General features: G+C 46.0%; 1 pseudogene; it reads right to left on the minus strand.

Annotated features, from left to right (window-relative positions):
- Window positions 1-870: 870 nt before the first annotated feature.
- Window positions 871-21,931, minus strand: LOC123170908 (glutamate receptor 2.7-like; annotated as a pseudogene).
- Between the last annotated feature and the right edge of the window lie 327 nt (window positions 21,932-22,258).

Below are 22,258 nucleotides of genomic sequence, written 5' to 3' on the forward strand. Positions count from 1 at the left end.
GCTAAAGAAGTTCCCTTTTAGAGCAAGTAGTTCAGCTTTCAGAACATCATTACATATTTACATGAGTGGAAGTACCCGCAGGCACTGAGAATTATAGACCCATCATGGCCGTACACGTTCTTGAACGGCGTTATGCCAATAGCAGAGTGATGTGAAAATTTGTATCCGAATTGTGCAAGTGGAATCCAGAAACTCCAGCGTTTGGGGCAGTCATGAGTGAAACACCGCAGGGAGATCTCAAGACATTAGTTGACCCGCTTGGTTTGGGCTTCAGTTTGTGGGTGATTTGCCAAGCTGATACTCAGCTCAGTGCCGATGTACTTGGACAGCTCTTGTCAAACTGGCTTGTGAAGACTGTGTCGCGGTCAGAGACGATAGCACCTGGAAAGCCATGAAGCTTGTAGATTTAATTCACGTAGAGGAGGGCTACCCTGGAAGTTGTGCATGGGTTGGCCAACGACAGGAAGTGAGCGAACTGATGTGCTTGTCCACTATAACCAGCATGCAATTCAACTTGCCGGATTGCGAGAGCCCATCGACAAAGTCTATAGTGATCATATCCCAAGAGTCCTTACGAACTGGAAGAGGGGAAAGATTAACGAACTGCCTCACAAATGGGGAAAAGGCAGAGAAAAGGAAGAGGGACAACAAAAATAGGAAGCAAACCATACAGATGATGGATGTGTGCATCCGCTTGCAGAGGCCGGAAGATCAATAAGTAGGAGTACTGGGTAAAAACTTGACAGAAAAATATATCATGGTTCATAAGAGTTAATTATATACCTCATGTAGAAACACTGAAAACATATCAAGCGAGTGAGCAACCCACTCCACAAAACAATAGCTCACTCCACAAAACAATAGCTCAAATGGACGTATCTACTACAAGTAATATGGATCGGAGGGAGTAGTGGTATTAGTTTACAAAACTAGCTGATTGTGACAAAACCTTACACTCTGCTAAACACTACTACAAGTATTCATCACAAATTCAAGGCAACATAACAGGTACTCGAAAATAAGGATCACATGTTCACAACACACCTTGAGGATACTGCACTTCCCTATCAGCTTCATCTCAGACAGTTCTCATCTCAATCTTGATGGATTCTGCAGTTGCAGAGCCCCTATGCATGCCATTCTGCCGCATTGGACAAGCCTCGTGTCCGCCAGCATTCTCAAAGCGCCCATGGGACTCGCTATTCACAGCCTCACAGAGAGGTTGATCAGAGGCAGCAGAACTGTGACCTATGCTGCCATTCTCCAAGTGAACGGAAGCTTGGCCGACGCCGTCACCACCATGACGATTGACACTTTCCACATCCGCTATTCTCCCACTGGTGCGGCTGGCATGAATTAGCCTCCCTATGCTTACCAGCAACATGAGAGTTGAGATAACTCCGGTGATGGCAAATTGATTTGTGTGGAACTGGGGTCGGGGCTGCCGTAACTGGCCGACGACGACAGTGGATCTGCGCCTAACCATTTTCGTTGAATCCTCAATCCCTCATCGCCTCCAGTTATTTTCAAGATGGCAGTAGAAAGATCATGCACCAGCGGCGAACCTACACAGAATGCCTGCAGATAAAAAGGTAAGCATGGCTGTAGATAAACCCGGAAATTGGATATAATTTAGTGGCATGGAGATGTACATAGTCGAAAAACAATCATGATAGTATTACATTTTGAGACAAAATGACAGGCGTGATCGAGGATTCGAGGTAAAAAAAGCATGACACAAATGAACAAGTGGTTGCACATGCCAGTGTGTACTTTTCTTTTCTTTTCTCTCAAAAGCCAAAATATATTTTGTGGGTAATCATATGCTTAGCAGTTAGCACTACAATATGTAAGTATGTTTGTGAGAAATTTTGGTGCAGTACAATCAAACTATTAATGGATGTAGGTAGATGTATGACGATGCTTAGAAAATCCATACTTGAAGGTAAAAAACATGATGGTACTAACTAGCTTCTGTCGTTAGGATGCAACATAGCACTTAAAAGGACAAAACTCTGAATATACTAAGCTTTAGATTGAGAAGGCTTACAAAACCAAATCCAGGAGTCATGTACATGAGATTAACCATCCTAAACTCTTCCTTATTCCGAGGATCAGAGAGGAACGATGTCAAGAAGGGAAGCTCATCAACGATAGCTGATACCGATCCATTTCTCAAAGCATCAGCATAGTCCTCTTTCTTTATGTAGCTCTGTAGCCTATCTTTGTCGAAATAATAATTTTTTATCAAGATGGACCGCAGAAATGACCCCTCTTGGTGTCCAACAGAGCCATTCCTGAGCTGGAGCTGGTCCAGATCTGTCACTGAAGGCCGGCGGCTCTTTGCGGTTAGTATGGCTGACAAGCTTGCTGTGTAACTCTGCACTACAATCAGCACCACAAAGCACCATACCACTGTTGGTCACAGGTCCCTCGATCTCTCTTCTCTCTGTGGTTACACACGCACACGAAGTGTTTGTTGAAACTAATGGTGAAGCAGAGCAAGGAGGAAAAAACAAAGGAGGCACGCACGAGTTGTGGTTCCAGGCAACAAATGCCCTTTTTTTTTTCTCTTTTTCAGCAACGAATGCTCGGTGTGCTGCTTGCAACCAATGCAAGGTTCAGCTTATTACATAGCAGAGACCCACTCCACTCCTCCTACCAACTCTGCAGCACATCAACTCACAATGTACTGCTCCTGATCTAAGCATGGACAGCCATGACACACAGTGGCATGTCCTCTCACACAATGCACGACATGTGCATGTACCTTACATCAAGCTCACATGGCAGGAGTCAAACATGCATCAACACATGAGCATGATCAATAATTAATTAAATCATACATTGACTAGATTAACTTCTAACATTCACCCCCTTAATCTTGGCAAGCTTCAGAGATACTCACCATACCAATTCTGCTTCTCAGCTCATGGAACTTCAAATGACCAAGGGACTTGGTTAGAATATCAGCAAGTTGATCTCCAGTAGCAGTGTACTCAACCTCAATTCTTCCATCTTCCACACACTCTCTAATGTAGTGATAACGTGTGTCTATATGTTTACTTCGGTCATGGTGAACTGGGTTCTTACTAAGTGATATAGCTGATTTATTATCAACCAACAATTGCACCTTCACAGGCTCCTTTCCTGTCATCTCTGCAAGTAGACGGCTCAGCCAAACACCTTGACAAGCAGTTGTTGCCGCTGCAATATATTCTGCCTCACAAGATGAAAGAGCAACAACCTTTTGCTTATGTGATAACCAGGAAATTGGACATCCACCAAGGAAATACATCACACCTGTAGTGCTCTTGCAATCATCAGTATCACCAGCATGATCACTATCACTATATCCCAGCAAATTCAGTTCCTGTGAACTCTTGCGCACATAGCTGCAACCGAGGTTAAGAGTACCACGAATGTACCTCAAAATCTGCTTCACTGCTGCTAAGTGTTGGGATGTTGGACACTCCATATAGCGGCTGACAATGCCCACTGAGTACGCGAGGTCCGGTCTAGTATTCACCAAGTATCGAAGGCTGCCCACAACACTTCTGTAGTATGTTGCATCCACCTTCTTACCTTCTCCAGATTTTCTTAGCTTTAGCCTTTGCTCCATGGGAACTTGACAAGTATTGCTCTGCAGCATACCAGTTTTCTCCAGTATTTTTGATGCATATGATGTCTGGCTCAACTTGATGCCTTCTTCTGATTGCTTAACTTCTATTCCCAAATAGTAAGACAACAATCCTAGATCACTCATGCTAAACAAATCAAGCATTTGTTTCTTGAATTTTTTCACTTCATCAATGTTTGAGCCGGTGACCACCAGATCATCGACATATACTCCAACTAGTAGCCGAGCACCTCCAGAGTTTCTCACATAGACAGCATGTTCAAGTGGACTTCGAACAAATCCTAATGAGATCAAGCTTCTGTCTAACTTAATGTTCCATGCTCTAGGTGCTTGCCTCAGTCCATACAAAGCTTTTCTTAGCTTGAATACTTTCTCTTCACTTTCCTTCTGCTCAAAGCCTGGAGTCTGCACCACATAGACTTCCTCCTCTAACTCCCCATTTAGGAAAGCAGATTTCACGTTTAAATGATGTATCTCCCATCCTTCCTGAGCTGCAACTGCAATGAGTAGCCGGACTGTTTCCAGCCTTGCTACCGGTGCGAACACCTCATCAAAATCAATTCCTCGTCGTTGCACATACCCTTTAGCCACCAGACGTGCCTTGTGGCGAATGGTATTTCCTGCAGCATCTTTCTTGAGTTTAAAAACCCACTTCAGACCAATAGGACGAACACCAGCCGGAAGTGTGGTTAATTCCCAAGTTTCATTGTCTTCAATTGATTTTAATTCATCTTTCATTGCAGCCTTCCATGCTTCATGCTTTAAGGCTTCAGTATGATGTGTTGGTTCATCTTCTCCGAGCATGCACAATTCTAGCTGCTGGACATGATCCATATCAATAGGAGTCCAGCTTGGAGATGTCTCATCATACAATTCATCAAGAGAACGCATTCTCAATGCACTTTGCGGAGTTTCAAATTGAGTAGATTCAGGCATTTCTGCCACACTACTTTGATTTGTGGCTATGCTTCCTGCATCAGCCAACACAGCTGAATTTCCTGGAGTTCCCATACCCCCTGATCCTGGTGTCTGAGCTGCGTGTTCTTCAATTTGAATCTGTACTGGAGCAACAGAGGTGGAATTGTCTACTTCTGGTTCAGTGTGTACCACAAAGTATTCTTCAATATCACCATGTCTGGGCAAACTAGCAGTGTTCCAGTCCCATCTTCTTCCTTCCTCAAACACCACATCACGTGAGACACAAATTCTCTTTGATGTTGGATCGTACAATCTGTATGCTTTTGTGCCCTGCTCATAGCCGATAAACACTGTGGGTATACTCCTATCAGCAAGTTTCCCACCTGACGGTCCAGTCACCTTCACATGAGCTGTACATCCAAATGTACGCAAGTGCTCAACACTCGGTTTCCGGTCACGCCAAGCTTCATACGGTGTCTTTCCAATGACACTTTTGGTGGGCGATCTGTTCAACAAATAAACAGCCGTCATCACTGCTTTCCCCCAAAACACCCCTGGCATTCCCTGACTCTTTAGCAAACTTCGAGCCATTGCCACAATTGTTTGATTTCTTCGCTCAACCACTCCATTCTGTTGAGGTGTGTATGGTGCAGTGAGTTGCCTTGCAATGCCTCTTTCTTCACAGAAGACACTGAACTCATTCGAGGTGAACTCACCCCCTCGATCAGTACGCAACATTTTCAGTTTGCTGCCTACTTGCAATTCTGCTGAAACTTTGATCTTCTTGAATGCACTGAAAGCTTGATCTTTTGACTTTATCAGGACCAGCCACATATACCGGCTAAAGTCATCAACCATCAGCAGAAAATACTTGTTCCCAGCAGGTGTACAAGGTGTTATTGGACCACAGAGGTCTGCATGGACAAGAGACAATTTTTCAGTTGCTCTGTAAGATGTTTGTTTGGGGAAGGATGCACGTTTCTGCTTGCCAATCAAGCAGCCATCACACACTTGTCCAACATGATTAACAAGCGGCAATCCTTTCACCATGTCATGTTGAGCTAGAGACTTGAGTGCTTCAAAGTTCAGATGCCCAAACCGAGCATGCCATAACCAGGCCCTGTCTGCAACTGATGCAAGCAGACACACAGGAGTGCCCATCTTCAGATTTATGGTATACAATTTGTTCCTCCCTCTTGGTACTTTCATTAACAGAAATCGATCTCTATCAAAGATCCTGAGGAAACCTTCTTCTAGAACAACTTTACAGCCGTGCTCCTCCATCTGTCCGAGACTGATGATGTTGCTACGGAGCTTGGGAATGTAGTTTACATCAGTCAGGCCTCTGTGACCACCATTACGTGCAAGGATGAGCACTGTACCTCTTCCAGCAATTTCCACAACAGACCCATCTCCAAACCTGACAGCCCCAACAATGGTTTTGTCCAGTTCAGTGAATTTCTCAATCGACCCTGTCATATGATTGCTTGCACCTGTATCAAGGTACCACTTATCTGATTCTTCTCCTGCATTATCTCCTAATTTTGGTTTCACATTCACCTCTTGCAGAAACATTCTCTCCTCTTCTTCATTACCTTGCACTACAACGAATGTACTGGCAAGTAACAAAGCAGGATCCTCATCATGCACCTCAGCTACTAACGTTGTTTCTTTTTTTTCTTTGGATTAGGACATGCGTTTGAGAAATGGCCTCTTTCACCACAATTATAACACTTGAATTTCTTTTTCTTTTTCTCACCTTTTGCAGCTTGTGGTGGCTTCTCTGCAGCCTTGCCGCGGTTGGCGCCGCGACTACTACCGCCATCACTTTTTCCGCCGCTGCTCGAGGTTTCAGCACCGCCGCTCGACTTCCTCGACGACCACGCCTCCCACTGCTTGATGGACAACATTAGCTGCTGCCCGTCGACGGGACTGCCGAAGCGCATACGCACGCGCTCCTCGTGCGCCTTGAACCGGCCAAACAGGTCCTCGACGGTGAGCGTCTTCAAGTCGACACACTGCTCCAGCGAGGTTACCAAGTGCATAAACCTCGCCGGCGCAGCTTGGAGAATTTTCTGGACCACCGTCAGCTCCTTAACCTCGTCGCCGAGCGCTCGGATGGACGACACCCTCCTGTTCAGCCTCGTCGCGAACGCGTCCACCGCCTCCGTGTCCTCCATCTCCAAAGCTTCGAACGCCTTCCGCAAGGTCTGTAGGTTCGTCTCACGAACGCGGTCGTGGCCGACGTTCACGACCTTGATCGCCTCCCACGCCTGCTTCGCCGTGTCCTTGCCGGCGAGGGACGCCAGGACATCTTCCGGCACCCCCTGATAGATGGCGAGGAGGGCGTCACGGTCCATCTCGTGGTCGACGTCCTCGGAGCTCGTCGCCGACCAAACTCCCGCCGACTGCATCGCCACACGCATCTGCATCGCCCAGAGCGTGTAGTTGCTGCGTGTGAGCTGTGGGTAGTTGATGGGCGCCCGGGACCTCACCGGCAGCGCCGTCGCCGCCGGTACCAGTCCCAGCTTCTCTTTCTCCGCCGCCAACTCCGCCTTGGTCGCCTCCACCTCCAGCCGCATCGCGTTTATCTCGGCCAGCGCATCCTCCAGGGCCTTCTGCAGCCCCTCCGGCGTCGTGGCCATCGGCGCCGCCGCCGAATCTAGCTCTGAGGCCAAATGTTGGTCACAGGTCCCTCGATCTCTCTTCTCTCTGTGGTTACACATGCACACGAAGTGTTTGTTGAAAGTAAAGGAGAAGCAGAGCAAGGAGGAAAAAACAGAGGAGGCACGCACGAGTTGTGGTTCCAGGCAACAAATGCCCTTCTTTTTTTTTTCTCTTTTTCAGCAACGAATGCTCGGTGTGCTGCTTGCAACCAATGCAAGGTTCAGCTTATTACATAGCAGAGACCCACTCCACTCCTCCTACCAACTCTGCAGCACATCAACTCACAATGTACTGCTCCTGATCTAAGCATGGACAGCCATGACACACAGTGGCATGTCCTCTCACACAATGCACGACATGTGCATGTACCTTACATCAAGCTCACATGGCAGGAGTCAAACATGCATCAACACATGAGCATGATCAACAATTAATTAAATCATACATTGACTAGATTAACTTCTAACAACCACCACAACAATTTTTGACAAGGGGCTTCTAATAGTCTGAGCTGCGCATGGAATAACCAAGAAACTTAGTACATGACTACTGTAGTAAACTAATTGAATCTCTTATAAGACATCAAATATTGCCAACAAGTTTAAGTATGAAGTGCTAACCATGTGAAAATGTCAAAGTAGAGAAAGCGAAGTAAGAAGCGGTGCTGAACTGTCTCAAATTTGATCCCTGGTACTCTTGATTTCTGGAGCGCTCAATCATCCACACAACAAAGCCAGTATAGAAGAAGAAGCCCACAGTTGTAAACCAAAGTGCCGAACTCAGTGGCTTCACAAATTTCCACTCAACTGTTTCTGGCTCGTCCTCAGCGAGCACAAGCATAAACACTCCAGATTGTGTGTATGGCATTGTAAAATCTGTGTCAGCAGCTCGATCAGGAGTTATGCTAACATCACCAACTGCTGCATCATACACCTGTTCATCAACCAAAAAATTAGAGAGGCCAAAATGAATTTAGTAGCACAAATAAACAAATGTTACAAGTCAAACCATGCAAGTATGTATGAGAAAATCTCACTCACCCCTGAAGAGACGTTGCCTACTAGCGCATCGTAGGAACCATGGAAGACATAAAACTCATAGCGTGGTGGACGACGTAGCTGCTTCATAGCGGCTTCGAAGATATCAATGCTGTAGCCAATGACCTTTTGGTAACTGGTATTAGGATCAGCAACATGCACAAAATCCTCAAAACCTTCTTTCTGCGGCACGGCAATCCTGACAATCGTCTTATTATGGCTTGTGCAGTTCATCCTTGCTTTTCCTGTCTGTAACTGCCTGCTATTCCGTCTACCAGTTTTTGGAGTAAGAAATGTTATAGTGCCATTGTCAAGTGTAAAGCCAATCTTGGTGTGACCCCTGGAGGCTGTTGCTGGATCTTCTAGCCAGAAGGCACACGATGCTGGAGAAATGCCGGAGAAGGAGAGAACCGGAATGTGGTGGCGGCGGCCCAGGTGGGAGAGGAAATCTGCTTCTGTTGATGTTTGAGGACCCCAGATGATGGCCTGCGCTCGGGCATTACTGATAAGATCATCAGCTGCAAAGATCACAGACACCAAAATTAGCTTAAGAAATAGGTCAAACTTTTGGATTATGCACAAAGGTTTGGCACGAAAACCATCAAAGTAAAGGGGAAATTAGCCCTAAATATGACTCTCCCACACGGAAAAAGGAAAAAAAAGGTGGGGGTGGGGGGGGGGGGGGGGGTGAATTTTATTGGCTCTGCCGCTCTGCACCGAGCAAGAAGTGGTCAGGGCCGGGCAGCATTCGCCGGGGGACACAGTCAGTGCAAACTAGCCCGAGGCCGGCTCGCGTTCGTGTGCTGCTGCTGAGTCGGCGGCACCGCGGGCGGCGTGCTCCCTCTGCGACGGACGGTTCAGCAAAAGAGGAACGTTTGGAGTTGGAAGACCTGACGGGAAGAGTCAGACAGGCAAGAGAGGGGAAACCTTGTGACCGAAGGCCTTCGCGGCGCCGGCGGCGGCGGAGATGGAGGCCACGGCGACGCAGGGTCGACGAAGCGTCGAACACCCTGAGCGCTTGGGGTCAACACAGAGATGGGCTTCGACTCTTTTTTGTTTTGGCGAACTTGATGGGCTTGGAACTTTTTTTTAACTAGATGGGCTTTGGCTTATTTTTCAAATGTTGTGCTAGATTCCTATTTATCGAATGTTGGGCGTGGACTTGTGTTACAATATGAGCATAAATATCCTTGAGATAAAAAAGGGAGATTAGATGCCGATTGAATCCATTAAATGCGAAAAATCAATAAAATGGGCGAGATTTCTCAAAAAAAAGGATGCCGATTGAATCAATATTTATAGGCTTATTAGAAGAAAACATGATTTTATTTAGTGGTAAATTTTACATTATGAAAATTGTAACAATTTCCCAAGGGTCACCCTTTATGTGTATTTTCCTAAGCGTCAACGTCTTAGGGTCAAAAGAAAAATGTGTATCTATAAAAAAAGTTGTGCATGGTGAGTAAGGATAATCTAGAGCTGAAATGTCTCTAATAACAATATTACTTTGATGAAATTACTGACGATGAATGGTTTTTCTGATTCGTATGGGAGGGGGTTGAATTGGAATCTATTTGGATAAAAGGTTAAATGCACCTAAAAATTCAGAATCTACCTAAAACCAGGACACATGTACCCACAAAATTACACCTAATAAAAAGGACTGGAGGAGGTATGTTTTATCCGATGCAAATTAGAATTATAAATAAATTAGGAAAAATAATATACTGGTACATGTTACATGATATTGTATTGCATAACTAGTATGAAGTATTAAGAAAGATGTCATTAACAAAGACCTTGTCTTAGCAAAATAAAATATTTATCCAAAATTCCTTTCTGCAACCGAACTCCTAAGCACGCATAAACAGTAAATTCAAAAGAAGTAGTAAGCAAATTCAAAATTATATGAAATTTGACATTTCTATCATGTTTCCAACCTTAAGCAAAATTTCATGAAGAAATGACATTTGTGGTGCCTTGTGAAAAAAAAAAGTTGCCGCTCTAACAAAGACTTTTTTAGAGAGCGTCGACTTTTTTTGGTGCAAGGACACCACAAAAGGCTTTTCGTCGCAAAACTCTGTGTGCAACCAGAAGACCTGAGCATCTTCAATGCCTAAATATTCCATATTGTGATATTTTTCCTATTTCTATTAAATTATTTTTCACACACGCGTGTATATGGCCTTGGGTTCAAAGTGCGACGGTTAAAGAGTGGGTGCGGGTAGGGGTGGAAACAGATATGCAGATCGGATAGTGCTCTTACCACTTCCATTTTCATATTTGCTAAACAAATACTAATGTAAATATGAGTTTTATCAGATGCGAATGCCGATCAGATGTTACCTGACTACGGATACATATCAAACATCAGATGTTTCCTCGATTCGAAACATATACGAATAATAGCGACATACTCTAGCTATGTGACACATAATAATCAACTTGCAACATACAATAAGTCAATGGTAGACATGTTTATGAATAAATACTACTCTCTCCAATCCTAATTAATTGACGCGGTCTCTGTACAATGCATATTGTTTCCTATATAATCGTATAAAAGTAAAAAAAAATTGACAAATTATTAGGGTTTTATATTGGATAATTGCATACGAAATTATTAGGCTAGAAATTCTTAAATTAGCTTACAAAATTTTATTTACATACGAATATATCCATATTCATATTTGTGTCAAAATCTTGTACCATATTTGTGTTTGTATTTGTAAAATAAATTATGTTATCTTTAATTTTTATTTTTGTTTTAGTTGGCGTGCAAATGTTTCAGATACAGATAGCTATTTCTCAAATACAAATATTATATATTTCAGGTTATTTTTCATCCTTACCTGTGGGGAAGTACCAAAAATGCTACACCCACGTAATTTTTACTAACTAAACCTTCCATCCCTAACTCATAACACCCCCCCCCCTTGATTTTCGGGGGGTGGGCCCACCTCACTTTTCTTAACCAATAAAATTGTTCCAGCTAAGATCCTTCGTAAGGTACGTACACTATTTTACGTCGGTGAGTCGCCATATCGCTTTCTTTCAGGAGAAGAAAGAAAGGTGATCTCGCCTCCAGCCGCCAGGGCGCCTTTCTCTATCACCGTCCTTCGGCGGCTCCCCTCCGCTGACGACCTCGGTCGTCGGTGATGATGTTGGAAATATGCCCTAGAGGCAATAATAAACGGTTATTATTATATTTCTGTGTTCATGATAATAGTCTATTATTCATGTTATAATTGTATTGTCCGGAAATCGTAATACATGTGTGAATACATAGACCACAACCTGTCCCTAGTAAGCCTCTAGTTGACTAGCTCGTTGATCAACAGATAGTCATGGTTTCCTGACTATGGACATTGGATGTCATTGATAACGGGATCACATCATTAGGAGAATGATGTGATGGACAAGACCCAACTTAAGCATAGCATAAAAGATCGTGTAGTTTCGTTTGCTAGAGCTTTTCCAATGTCAAGTATCTTTTCCTTAGATCATGAGATCGTGCAACTCCCGGATACCGTAGGAGTGCTTTGGGTGTGCCAAACGTCACAACGTAACTGGGTGACTATAAAGGTGCATTACGGGTATCTCCGAAAGTGTCTGTTGGGTTGGCACGGATCGAGACTGGGATTTGTCACTCCGTGTGACGGAGAGGTATCTCTGGGCCCACTCGGTAATGCATCATCATAATGAGCTCAATGTGACTAAGGCGTTAGTCACGGGATCATGCATTGCGGTACGAGTAAAGAGACTTGCCGGTAACGAGATTGAACAAGGTATTGGGATACCGACGATCGAATCTCGGGCAAGTAACATACCGATTGACAAAGGGAATTGCATACGGATTGATTGAATCCTCGACACCGTGGTTCATCTGATGATATCATCGTGGAACATGTGGGAGCCAACATGGGTATCCAGATCCCGCTGTTGGTTATTGACCGGAGAGGCGTCTCGGTCATGTCTGCATGTCTCCCGAACCCGTAGGGTCTACACACTTAAGGTCCGGTGACGCTAGGGTTGTAGAGATATATGTATGCGGAAACCCGAAAGTTGTTCGGAGTCCCGGATGAGATCCCGGACGTCACGAGAGGTTCCGGAATGGTCCGGAGGTAAAGATTTATATATGGGAAGTCTTATTTTGGTCGCCGGAAAAGTTTCGCGCTTTATCGGTATTGTACCGGGAGTGCCGAAAGGGGTCCGGGGGTCCACCAAGGGGGTCCACCAGCCCCGGGGGGCCACATGGGCTGTAAGGGGTGCGCCTTGGCCTATATGGGCCAAGGGCACCAGCCCCAAGAGGCCCATGCGCAAGAGATAAGAAAGAAGGGACAGTCCTAAAGGGGGAAGGCACCTCCGAGGTGCCTTGGGGGGGAAGGACTCCCCCCTGGCCGCACCCTTCCTTGAAGGAAGGGGCAAGGCTGCGCCCCCCCCCCTCTCCCTTGGCCCTATATATAGTGGGGGGAAGGGAGGGCAGCAAGATCTAAGCCTTGGGCGCCTCCCTCCTCCCCTGCAACACCTCTCTCTCTCTCGCAGAAGCTCGGCGAAGCCCTGCCAGAGACCCGCTACATCCACCACCACGCCGTCGTGCTGTTGGATCTCCATCAACCTCTCCTTCCCCCTTGCTGGATCAAGAAGGAGGAGACGTTGTTGCACCGTACGTGTGTTGAACGCGGAGGTGCCGTCCGTTCGGCACTCGGTCATCGGTGATTTGGATCACGGCGAGTACGACTCCGTCATCCACGTTCATTGGAACGCTTCCGCTCGCGATCTACAAGGGTATATAGATCCACTCCTTTCCCCTCGTTGCTAGTAGACTCCATAGATGCATCTTGGTGAGCGTAGGAAAATTTTAAATTATGCTACGATTCCCAACAGTGGCATCATGAGCCAGGCCTATGCGTAGTTACTATGCACGAGTAGAACACAAAGAAGTTGTGGGCGTTGATGTTGCCAATTCTTCTTGCCGCTACTAGTCGTTTCTTGTTTCGGCGGCATTGTAGGATGAAGCGGCCCGGACCGACCTTACACGTACGCTTACGTGAGACAGGTTCCACCGACTGACATGCACTAGTTGCATAAGGTGGCTAGCGGGTGTCTGTCTCTCCTACTTTAGTCGGAACGGATTCGATGAAAAAGGTCCTTATGAAGGGTAAATAGAAATTGGCAAATCACGTTGTGGTCATACGTAGGTAAGAAAACGTTCTTGTTAGAAACCTACAAACCACGTAAAACTTGCAACAACAATTAGAGGACGTCTAACTTGTTTTTGCAGCAAGTGATATATGTGATATGATATGGCCAGAAGATGTGATGAATGATATATGTGATGTATGAGATTGATCATATTCTTGTAATAGGAATCACGACTTGCATGTCGATGAGTATGACAACCGGTAGGAGCCATAGGATTTGTCTTTATTATTTTGCATGACCTGCGTGTCATTGAATAACGCCATGTAATTTACTTTACTTTGTTGCTAAACGGTTAGCCATAGAAGTAGAAGTAATCATTGGCGTGACAACTTCATGAAGACACAATGATGGAGATCATGGTGTCATGCCGGTGACGAAGATGATCATGGTGCCCCGAAGATGGAGATCAAAGGAGCATGATGATATTGGCCATATCATGTCACTATTTGATTGCATGTGATGTTTATCATGTTTTTGCATCTTATTTGCTTAGAACGACGGTAGCAATAGGATGATCCCTTATAATAATTTCAAGAAAGTGTTCACCCTAACTGTGCACCGTTGCGAAGGTTCGTCGTTTCGAAGCACCACGTGATGATCGGGTGTGATAGATTCTTACGTTCGAATACAACGGGTGTTGACGAGCCTAGCATGTACAGACATGGCCTCGGAACACACGCAATACACTTAGGTTGACTTGACGAGCCTAGCATGTACAGACATGGCCTCGGAACACGGAGGACCGAAAGGTCGAGCATGAGTCGTATAGAAGATACGATCAACATGGAGATGTTCACCGATCTTGACTAGTCCGTCTCACGTGATGATCGGACACGGCCTAGTTGAGTTCGGATCATGTTTCACTTAGATAACTAGAGGGATGTCTATCTGAGTGGGAGTTCATTAAATAATTTGATTATATGAACTTAATTATCATGAACTTAGTCTAAAAAATCTTTACACTATGTATTGTAGATCAAATGGCCCACGTTGTCCTCAATTTCAACGCGTTCCTAGAGAAAACCAAGCTGAAAGATGATGGCAGCAACTATACGGACTGGGTCCGGAACCTGAGGATCATCCTCATAGCAGCCAAGAAAGATTATGTCTTAGAAGCACCGCTAGGTGAAGCACCAATCCCTGAGAACCAAGACGTTATGAACGCTTGGCAGCAGCGTGCTGATGATTACTCCCTCGTTCAGTGCGGCATGCTTTACAGCTTAGAACCGGGTCTCCAAAAGCGTTTTGAGAAACATGGAGCATATGAGATGTTCGAGGAGCTGAAACTGGTTTTTCAAGCTCATGCCCGGGTCGAGAGATATGATGTCTCCGACAAGTTCTTCAGCTGTAAAATGGAGGAGAACAGTTCTGTTAGTGAGCACATACTCAGAATGTCTGGGTTGCACAACCGCTTGTCTCAGCTGGGAGTTAATCTCCCGGATGACGCGGTCATTGACAGAATCCTCCAGTCGCTTCCACCAAGCTACAAGAGCTTTGTGATGAACTACAATATGCAGGGGATGGAAAAGACCATTCCCGAGGTGTATTCAATGCTGAAATCAGCTGAGGTAGAGATCAGAAAGGAACATCAAGTGTTGATGGTGAATAAAACCACTAAGTTCAAGAAGGGCAAGGGTAAGAAGAACTTCAAGAAGGACGGCAAGGCGGTTGCCACGCCCGGTAAGCCAGTTACCGGGAAGAAGTCAAAGAATGGACCCAAGCCCGAGACTGAGTGCTTTTATTGCAAGGAAAGTGGTCACTGGAAGCGGAACTGCCCCAAATATTTAGCGGACAAGAAGAAGGCCGGCAACACCCAAGGTATATGTGATATACAAGTAATTGATGTGTACCTTACCAGTACTCGTAGTAGCTCCTGGGTATTTGATACCGGTGCGGTTGCTCATATTTGTAACTCAAATCAGGAACTACGGAATAAACGGAGACTGGCAAAAGACGAGGTGACGATGCGCGTCGGGAATGGTTCCAAGGTCGATGTGATCGCCGTCGGCACGCTACCTCTACATCTACCCACGGGATTAGTTATAAACCTCAATAATTGTTATTTAGTGCCAGCTTTGAGCATGAACATTGTATCTGGATCTCGTTTAATTCGAGATGGCTACTCATTTAAATCTGAGAATAATGGTTGTTCTATTTATTTGAGAGATATGTTTTATGGTCATGCCCCGCTGGTCAATGGTTTATTTTTGATGAATCTCGAACATGATGCTACACATGTTCATAGTGTGAATACCAAAAGATGTAAAGTTGATAACGATAGTCCCACATACTTGTGGCACTGCCGCCTTGGTCACATTGGTGTCAAGCGCATGAAGAAGCTCCATGCAGATGGACTTTTGGAGTCTCTTGATTACGAATCATTTGACACGTGCGAACCATGCCTCATGGGTAAGATGACCAAGACTCCGTTCTCCGGAACAATGGAGCGAGCAACCAACTTATTGGAAATCATACATACCGATGTGTGCGGTCCAATGAGTGTTGAGGCTCGCGGAGGATATCGTTATGTTCTCACTCTCACTGATGATTTAAGTAGATATGGGTATGTCTACCTAATGAAACACAAGTCTGAAACCTTTGAAAAGTTCAAGGAATTTCAGAGTGAGGTTGAGAATCAACATGACAGGAAAATAAAATTCTTACGATCAGATCGTGGTGGAGAATATTTAAGTCACGAATTTGGTACACACTTAAGGAAATGTGGAATAGTTTCACAACTCACGCCGCCTGGAACACCTCAGAGAAATGGTGTGTCCGAACGTCGTAATCGCACTCTATTGGATATGGTGCGATCTATGATGTCTCTTACCGATTTACCGCTCTCATTTTGGGGTTATGCTTTAGAGACTGCCGCATTCACTTTAAATAGGGCACCGTCTAAATCCGTTGAGACGACACCGTATGAATTATGGTTTGGGAAGAAACCTAAGCTGTCGTTTCTAAAAGTTTGGGGATGCGATGCTTATGTCAAGAAACTTCAACCTGAAAAGCTCGAACCCAAATCGGAAAAATGCGTCTTCATAGGATACCCTAAGGAAACTATTGGGTACACCTTCTACCTCAGATCCGAAGGCAAGATCTTCGTTTCCAAGAACGGGTCCTTTCTAGAGAAGGAGTTTCTCTCGAAAGAATTGAGTGGGAGGAAAGTGGAACTTGATGAGGTGATAGTCACCCCTTCCGAGTCGGAAAATAGCGCAGCGCGGGAAAATGTTCCTGTGGTGCCTACACCGACGGGGGAGGAAGTTAATGATGATGATCATGAAGCTTCGGATCAAGTTGCCACTGAACTTCGTAGGTCCACAAGGACACGTTCCGCACCAGAGTGGTACGGCAACCCTGTCCTTGAAATCATGTTGTTAGACAACGGTGAACCTTCGAACTATGAAGAAGCGATGGCGGGCCCGGATTCCGACAAATGGCTAGAAGCCATGAAATCCGAGATAGAATCCATGTATGAAAACAAAGTATGGACTTTGACTGACTTGCCCGATGAGCGGCGAGCCATAGAAAACAAATGGATCTTTAAGAAGAAGACGGACGCAGATGGTAATGTGACCATCTACAAAGCTCGACTTGTCGCTAAGGGTTATCGACAAGTTCAAGGGGTTGACTACGATGAGACTTTCTCACCCGTAGCGAAGCTGAAGTCCGTCCGAATCATGTTAGCAATTGCCGCATACTATGATTATGAGATATGGCAGATGGACGTCAAAACGGCATTCCTTAACGGCTTCCTTAAGGAAGAGTTGTATATGATGCAGCCGGAAGGTTTTGTCGATCCTAAGAATGCTAACAAAGTATGCAAGCTCCAACGCTCAATCTATGGGCTGGTGCAAGCATCTCGGAGTTGGAACATTCGCTTTGATGAGATGATCAAAGCGTTTGGGTTTACACAGACTTATGGAGAAGCCTGTGTTTACAAGAAAGTGAGTGGGAGCTCTGTAGCATTTCTCATATTATATGTGGATGACATACTATTGATGGGAAATGATATAGAATTCTTGGAAAGTATAAAGGTCTATTTGAATAAGTGTTTTTCAATGAAGGACCTTGGAGAAGCTGCTTATATATTAGGCATCAAGATCTATAGAGATAGATCAAGACGCCTCATTGGTCTTTCACAGAGTACATACCTTGACAAGATATTGAAGAAGTTCAGTATGGATCAGTCCAAGAAGGGGTTCTTGCCTGTATTGCAAGGTGTGCAATTGAGCACGGCTCAATGCCCGACCACTGCAGAAGATATAGAAGAGATGAGTGTCATCCCCTATGCCTCGGCCATAGGGTCTATTATGTATGCCATGCTGTGTACCAGACCTGATGTAAACCTTGCCGTAAGTTTGGTAGGAAGGTACCAAAGTAATCCCGGCAAGGAACACTGGACAGCGGTCAAGAATATCCTGAAGTACCTGAAAAGGACTAAGGATATGTTTCTCGTTTATGGAGGTGACGAAGAGCTCGTCGTAAAGGGTTACGTCGACGCTAGCTTTGACACAGATCTGGATGACTCGAAGTCACAGACTGGATACGTGTATATTTTGAATAGAGGAGCAGTAAGCTGGTGCAGTTGCAAGCAGAGCGTCGTGGCGGGATCTACATGTGAGGCGGAATACATGGCAGCCTCGGAGGCAGCACAGGAAGCAGTCTGGATGAAGGAGTTCATTACCGACCTAGGGGTGATTCCCAATGCGTCGGGCCCGATGACTCTCTTCTGTGACAACACTGGAGCTATTGCCCTTGCGAAGGAGCCCAGGTTTCACAGGAAGACCAGGCATATCAAGCGTCGCTTCAACTCCATTCGTGAAAGTGTTCAAAATGGAGACATAGATATTTGTAAAGTGCACACGGACCTGAATGTAGCAGATCCGTTGACTAAACCTCTCCCTAGGGCAAAACATGATCAACACCAGGACGCAATGGGTGTTCGATTCATCACAATGTAACTAGATTATTGACTCTAGTGCAAGTGGGAGACTGTTGGAAATATGCCCTAGAGGCAATAATAAACGGTTATTATTATATTTCTGTGTTCATGATAATAGTCTATTATTCATGCTATAATTGTATTGTCCGGAAATCGTAATACATGTGTGAATACATAGACCACAACCTGTCCCTAGTAAGCCTCTAGTTGACTAGCTCGTTGATCAACAGATAGTCATGGTTTCCTGACTATGGACATTGGATGTCATTGATAACGGGATCACATCATTAGGAGAATGATGTGATGGACAAGACCCAACTTAAGCATAGCATAAAAGATCGTGTAGTTTCGTTTGCTAGAGCTTTTCCAATGTCAAGTATCTTTTACTTAGATCATGAGATCGTGCAACTCCCGGATACCGTAGGAGTGCTTTGGGTGTGCCAAACGTCACAACGTAACTGGGTGACTATAAAGGTGCATTACGGGTATCTCCGAAAGTGTCTGTTGGGTTGGCACGGATCGAGACTGGGATTTGTCACTCCGTGTGACGGAGAGGTATCTCTGGGCCCACTCGGTAATGCATCATCATAATGAGCTCAATATGACTAAGGCGTTAGTCACGGGATCATGCATTGCGGTACGAGTAAAGAGACTTGCCGGTAACGAGATTGAACAAGGTATTGGGATACCGACGATCGAATCTCGGGCAAGTAACATACCGATCGACAAAGGGAATTGCATACGGATTGATTGAATCCTCGACACCGTGGTTCATCCAATGATATCATCGTGGAACATGTGGGAGCCAACATGGGTATCCAGATCCCGCTGTTGGTTATTGACCGGAGAGGCGTCTCGGTCATGTCTGCATGTCTCCCGAACCCGTAGGGTCTACACACTTAAGGTCCGGTGACGCTAGGGTTGTAGAGATATATGTATGCGGAAACCCGAAAGTTGTTCGGAGTCCCGGATGAGATCCCGGACGTCACGAGAGGTTCCGGAATGGTCCGGAGGTAAAGATTTATATATGGGAAGTCTTATTTTGGTCGCCGGAAAAGTTTCGCGCTTTATCGGTATTGTACTGGGAGTGCCGAAAGGGGTCCGGGGGTCCACCAAGGGGGTCCACCAGCCCCGGGGGGCCACATGGGCTGTAAGGGGTGCGCCTTGGCCTATATGGGCCAAGGGCACCAGCCCCAAGAGGCCCATGCGCAAGAGATAAGAAAGAAGGGAGAGTCCTAAAGGGGGAAGGCACCTCCGAGGTGCCTTGGGGGGGAAGGACTCCCCCCTGGCCGCACCCTTCCTTGAAGGAAGGGGCAAGGCTGCGCCCCCCCCTCTCCCTTGGCCCTATATATAGTGGGGGGAAGGGAGGGCAGCAAGATCTAAGCCTTGGGCGCCTCCCTCCTCCCCTGCAACACCTCTCTCTCTCTCGCAGAAGCTCGGCGAAGCCCTGCCGGAGACCCGCTACATCCACCACCACGCCGTCGTGCTGTTGGATCTCCATCAACCTCTCCTTCCCCCTTGCTGGATCAAGAAGGAGGAGACGTTGCTGCACCGTACGTGTGTTGAACGCGGAGGTGCCGTCCGTTCGGCACTCGGTCATCGGTGATTTGGATCACGGCGAGTACGACTCCGTCATCCACGTTCATTGGAACGCTTCCGCTCGCGATCTACAAGGGTATGTAGATCCACTCCTTTCCCCTCGTTGCTAGTAGACTCCATAGATGCATCTTGGTGAGCGTAGGAAAATTTTAAATTATGCTACGATTCCCAACAGGTGAGGGGGGGGGGGGGGGTCACCGGATCCACGCATGTGGATTGTTTTAGGCATTAATTTCTTAGGGGTTTGGGATGCTCATCGTCTTGGTTCGGCGGTGGTGATGGCGTCACCGACTAATAAATTTTCAGATCATTCGCCAGCGAGGCGATCTGCTTTTGGGATGGATTTGGAAACCAGTCTGTTCAAGCAAGGATGATGTGGTGACGGTGGCATCCTCGTGGTGGACCTGTGTTCTCGGGCTCCACCATTGCGACGGCGTTTGCTCCAGCATCTGGGAGGTAGTCTAGAAGCGGATGCAGATTGTGGTCTGCGTTGGCGGCATCTGAAAGATGGTGGATGGTATGCTGGGTTCGTGGTTCCTGGAAGGAAGGTATGGTTTTCTCCTCCAACGTCTTAGTTGGGTGGTGATGCCAGATCTGAAGTTCGATGACTCGGTGTGTTGCCCCGGTCCGATTCGTTCAACGGCAATGGTTTCGTCTTTATTGGCGAGCCACCTTGAAGGTTCGCAAAGCTGCTTATCAGCGATGGAGCCGCATCGAGCCCGGGTGTGGAGGTGATCCGTCATTTTCTCCTTTGGTGGCTGCATGGTGGTGCCAGAGAAGGTGACGGGCGTTGGTGTCAAGCTCAGAGGATTCTTCAGTCTTGTTTGTAATTTTATTATTGGCCGGTGTTCTTGTGTGCAAAGGCTATCGTTCTATTATCTTTTCAGTTTTGTTAGGTCGTTATGTATGTGGCTTGTACTATGATCCTTATGATATAAATGAGACACGTTTTACCACCCAAAACAAAATTACCCCCTCCAAAAAAAAGCTGCGGGGAGTAACTTTAGACAAAAAAACTACTACCCGAGTCCTTCAGGCTGGTCACAATGGGCAAGAACATAAGCTAGTAACTTACACATTTCTCTAGACTATGTTACTACCTCCATAGTGGGTAGGAACATCTATGTAGTGTCATGCAACGATGTATTTATTAGGTTATAGACTCATTGTTTCTTGGAGTGTGTGATGTTCCGGTAACTTAGCTAGTTACCACAAGCACCTCTCTCTTCATTAAATATGTGCCACATAAGTAAAGTTGTATTGGAGTGTGTGATGTTACTCCTAAGTTCTTCCCCATTGTAAAGGCTACTCATAATGGGGAGCATCATACAATAGTATCATATGCATGATACTAGTATATGATACTACCTCCATAGTGTATAGTATCATAAAGTAGTATCATAGATGATCATATTTATTGCCATGCATAACACAAAGTAGCATAGCATTTAACATGATACGGTATCTACCTATGTTACTCTAACCCTCTTTCTTTTTTAATTATGTACCACATAAACATGTTTGCTAGTCCCAAGTGCATGTTACTAGCCTCACGCCTAGTAGGTGGGAAGTACCAGCTTGCGCCGCTTTGACGGGCTCTCCGCCCGAGTCCTTCACGCGTAGCTCCACCCGCTTGGTGCAGCTCGGATGTTTCAGGTAGAATCGATCTAGGGCCACGGAGATGCAGGCGAGTCTCTCCCTGCCAGCGTCGCTCGTCAGGTCCAGCACCACGCCCACTCGCACCGGCACCGTCACCGCCACCGGCGCCGCCGTGGCTAAAGACCCGGCGATGCTCGAAAGCAGGAGCAGACAGAAGCAGCGCCTCGCCGACCCCTCCATAGCACCGAGACCGAATTCTGCACCTGTGTACTGCACGTACTTGCTGTGTGGTTTACATGCGGACCAGCACAGCACCAGCATTTATACACAGGGATCGAGCTACGTACTACGTGAGTGAGCCTGTGACGGGAGATGGGTAAATTTCGTGGAGCATCCTGGATCGATTGCCGGTCAGCGGCCTCGCTGCCTAGCTCGCGAACGCAGTGACGGCCGGTGGTGCAATGTTTTCTGCCGGAGGAAGCAATAGATTTTGTAGCTTTGTTTGATCAGTTCACGGTGAGCTCAGTCAGAGGTTATCCGTTCAAGTTCTTTAGGTCATGAAAATGGTATGTGCAGTTAAGCGAGGGAATCAGCAGTGGCTTCGAACATTCTCATACGGAGACGTTCGTACTAGTTTATACATGAATC

Source organism: Triticum aestivum, chromosome 7D (assembly GCF_018294505.1).
Source record: "Triticum aestivum cultivar Chinese Spring chromosome 7D, IWGSC CS RefSeq v2.1, whole genome shotgun sequence".
In the NCBI taxonomy this organism is placed as follows: domain Eukaryota; kingdom Viridiplantae; phylum Streptophyta; class Magnoliopsida; order Poales; family Poaceae; genus Triticum; species Triticum aestivum.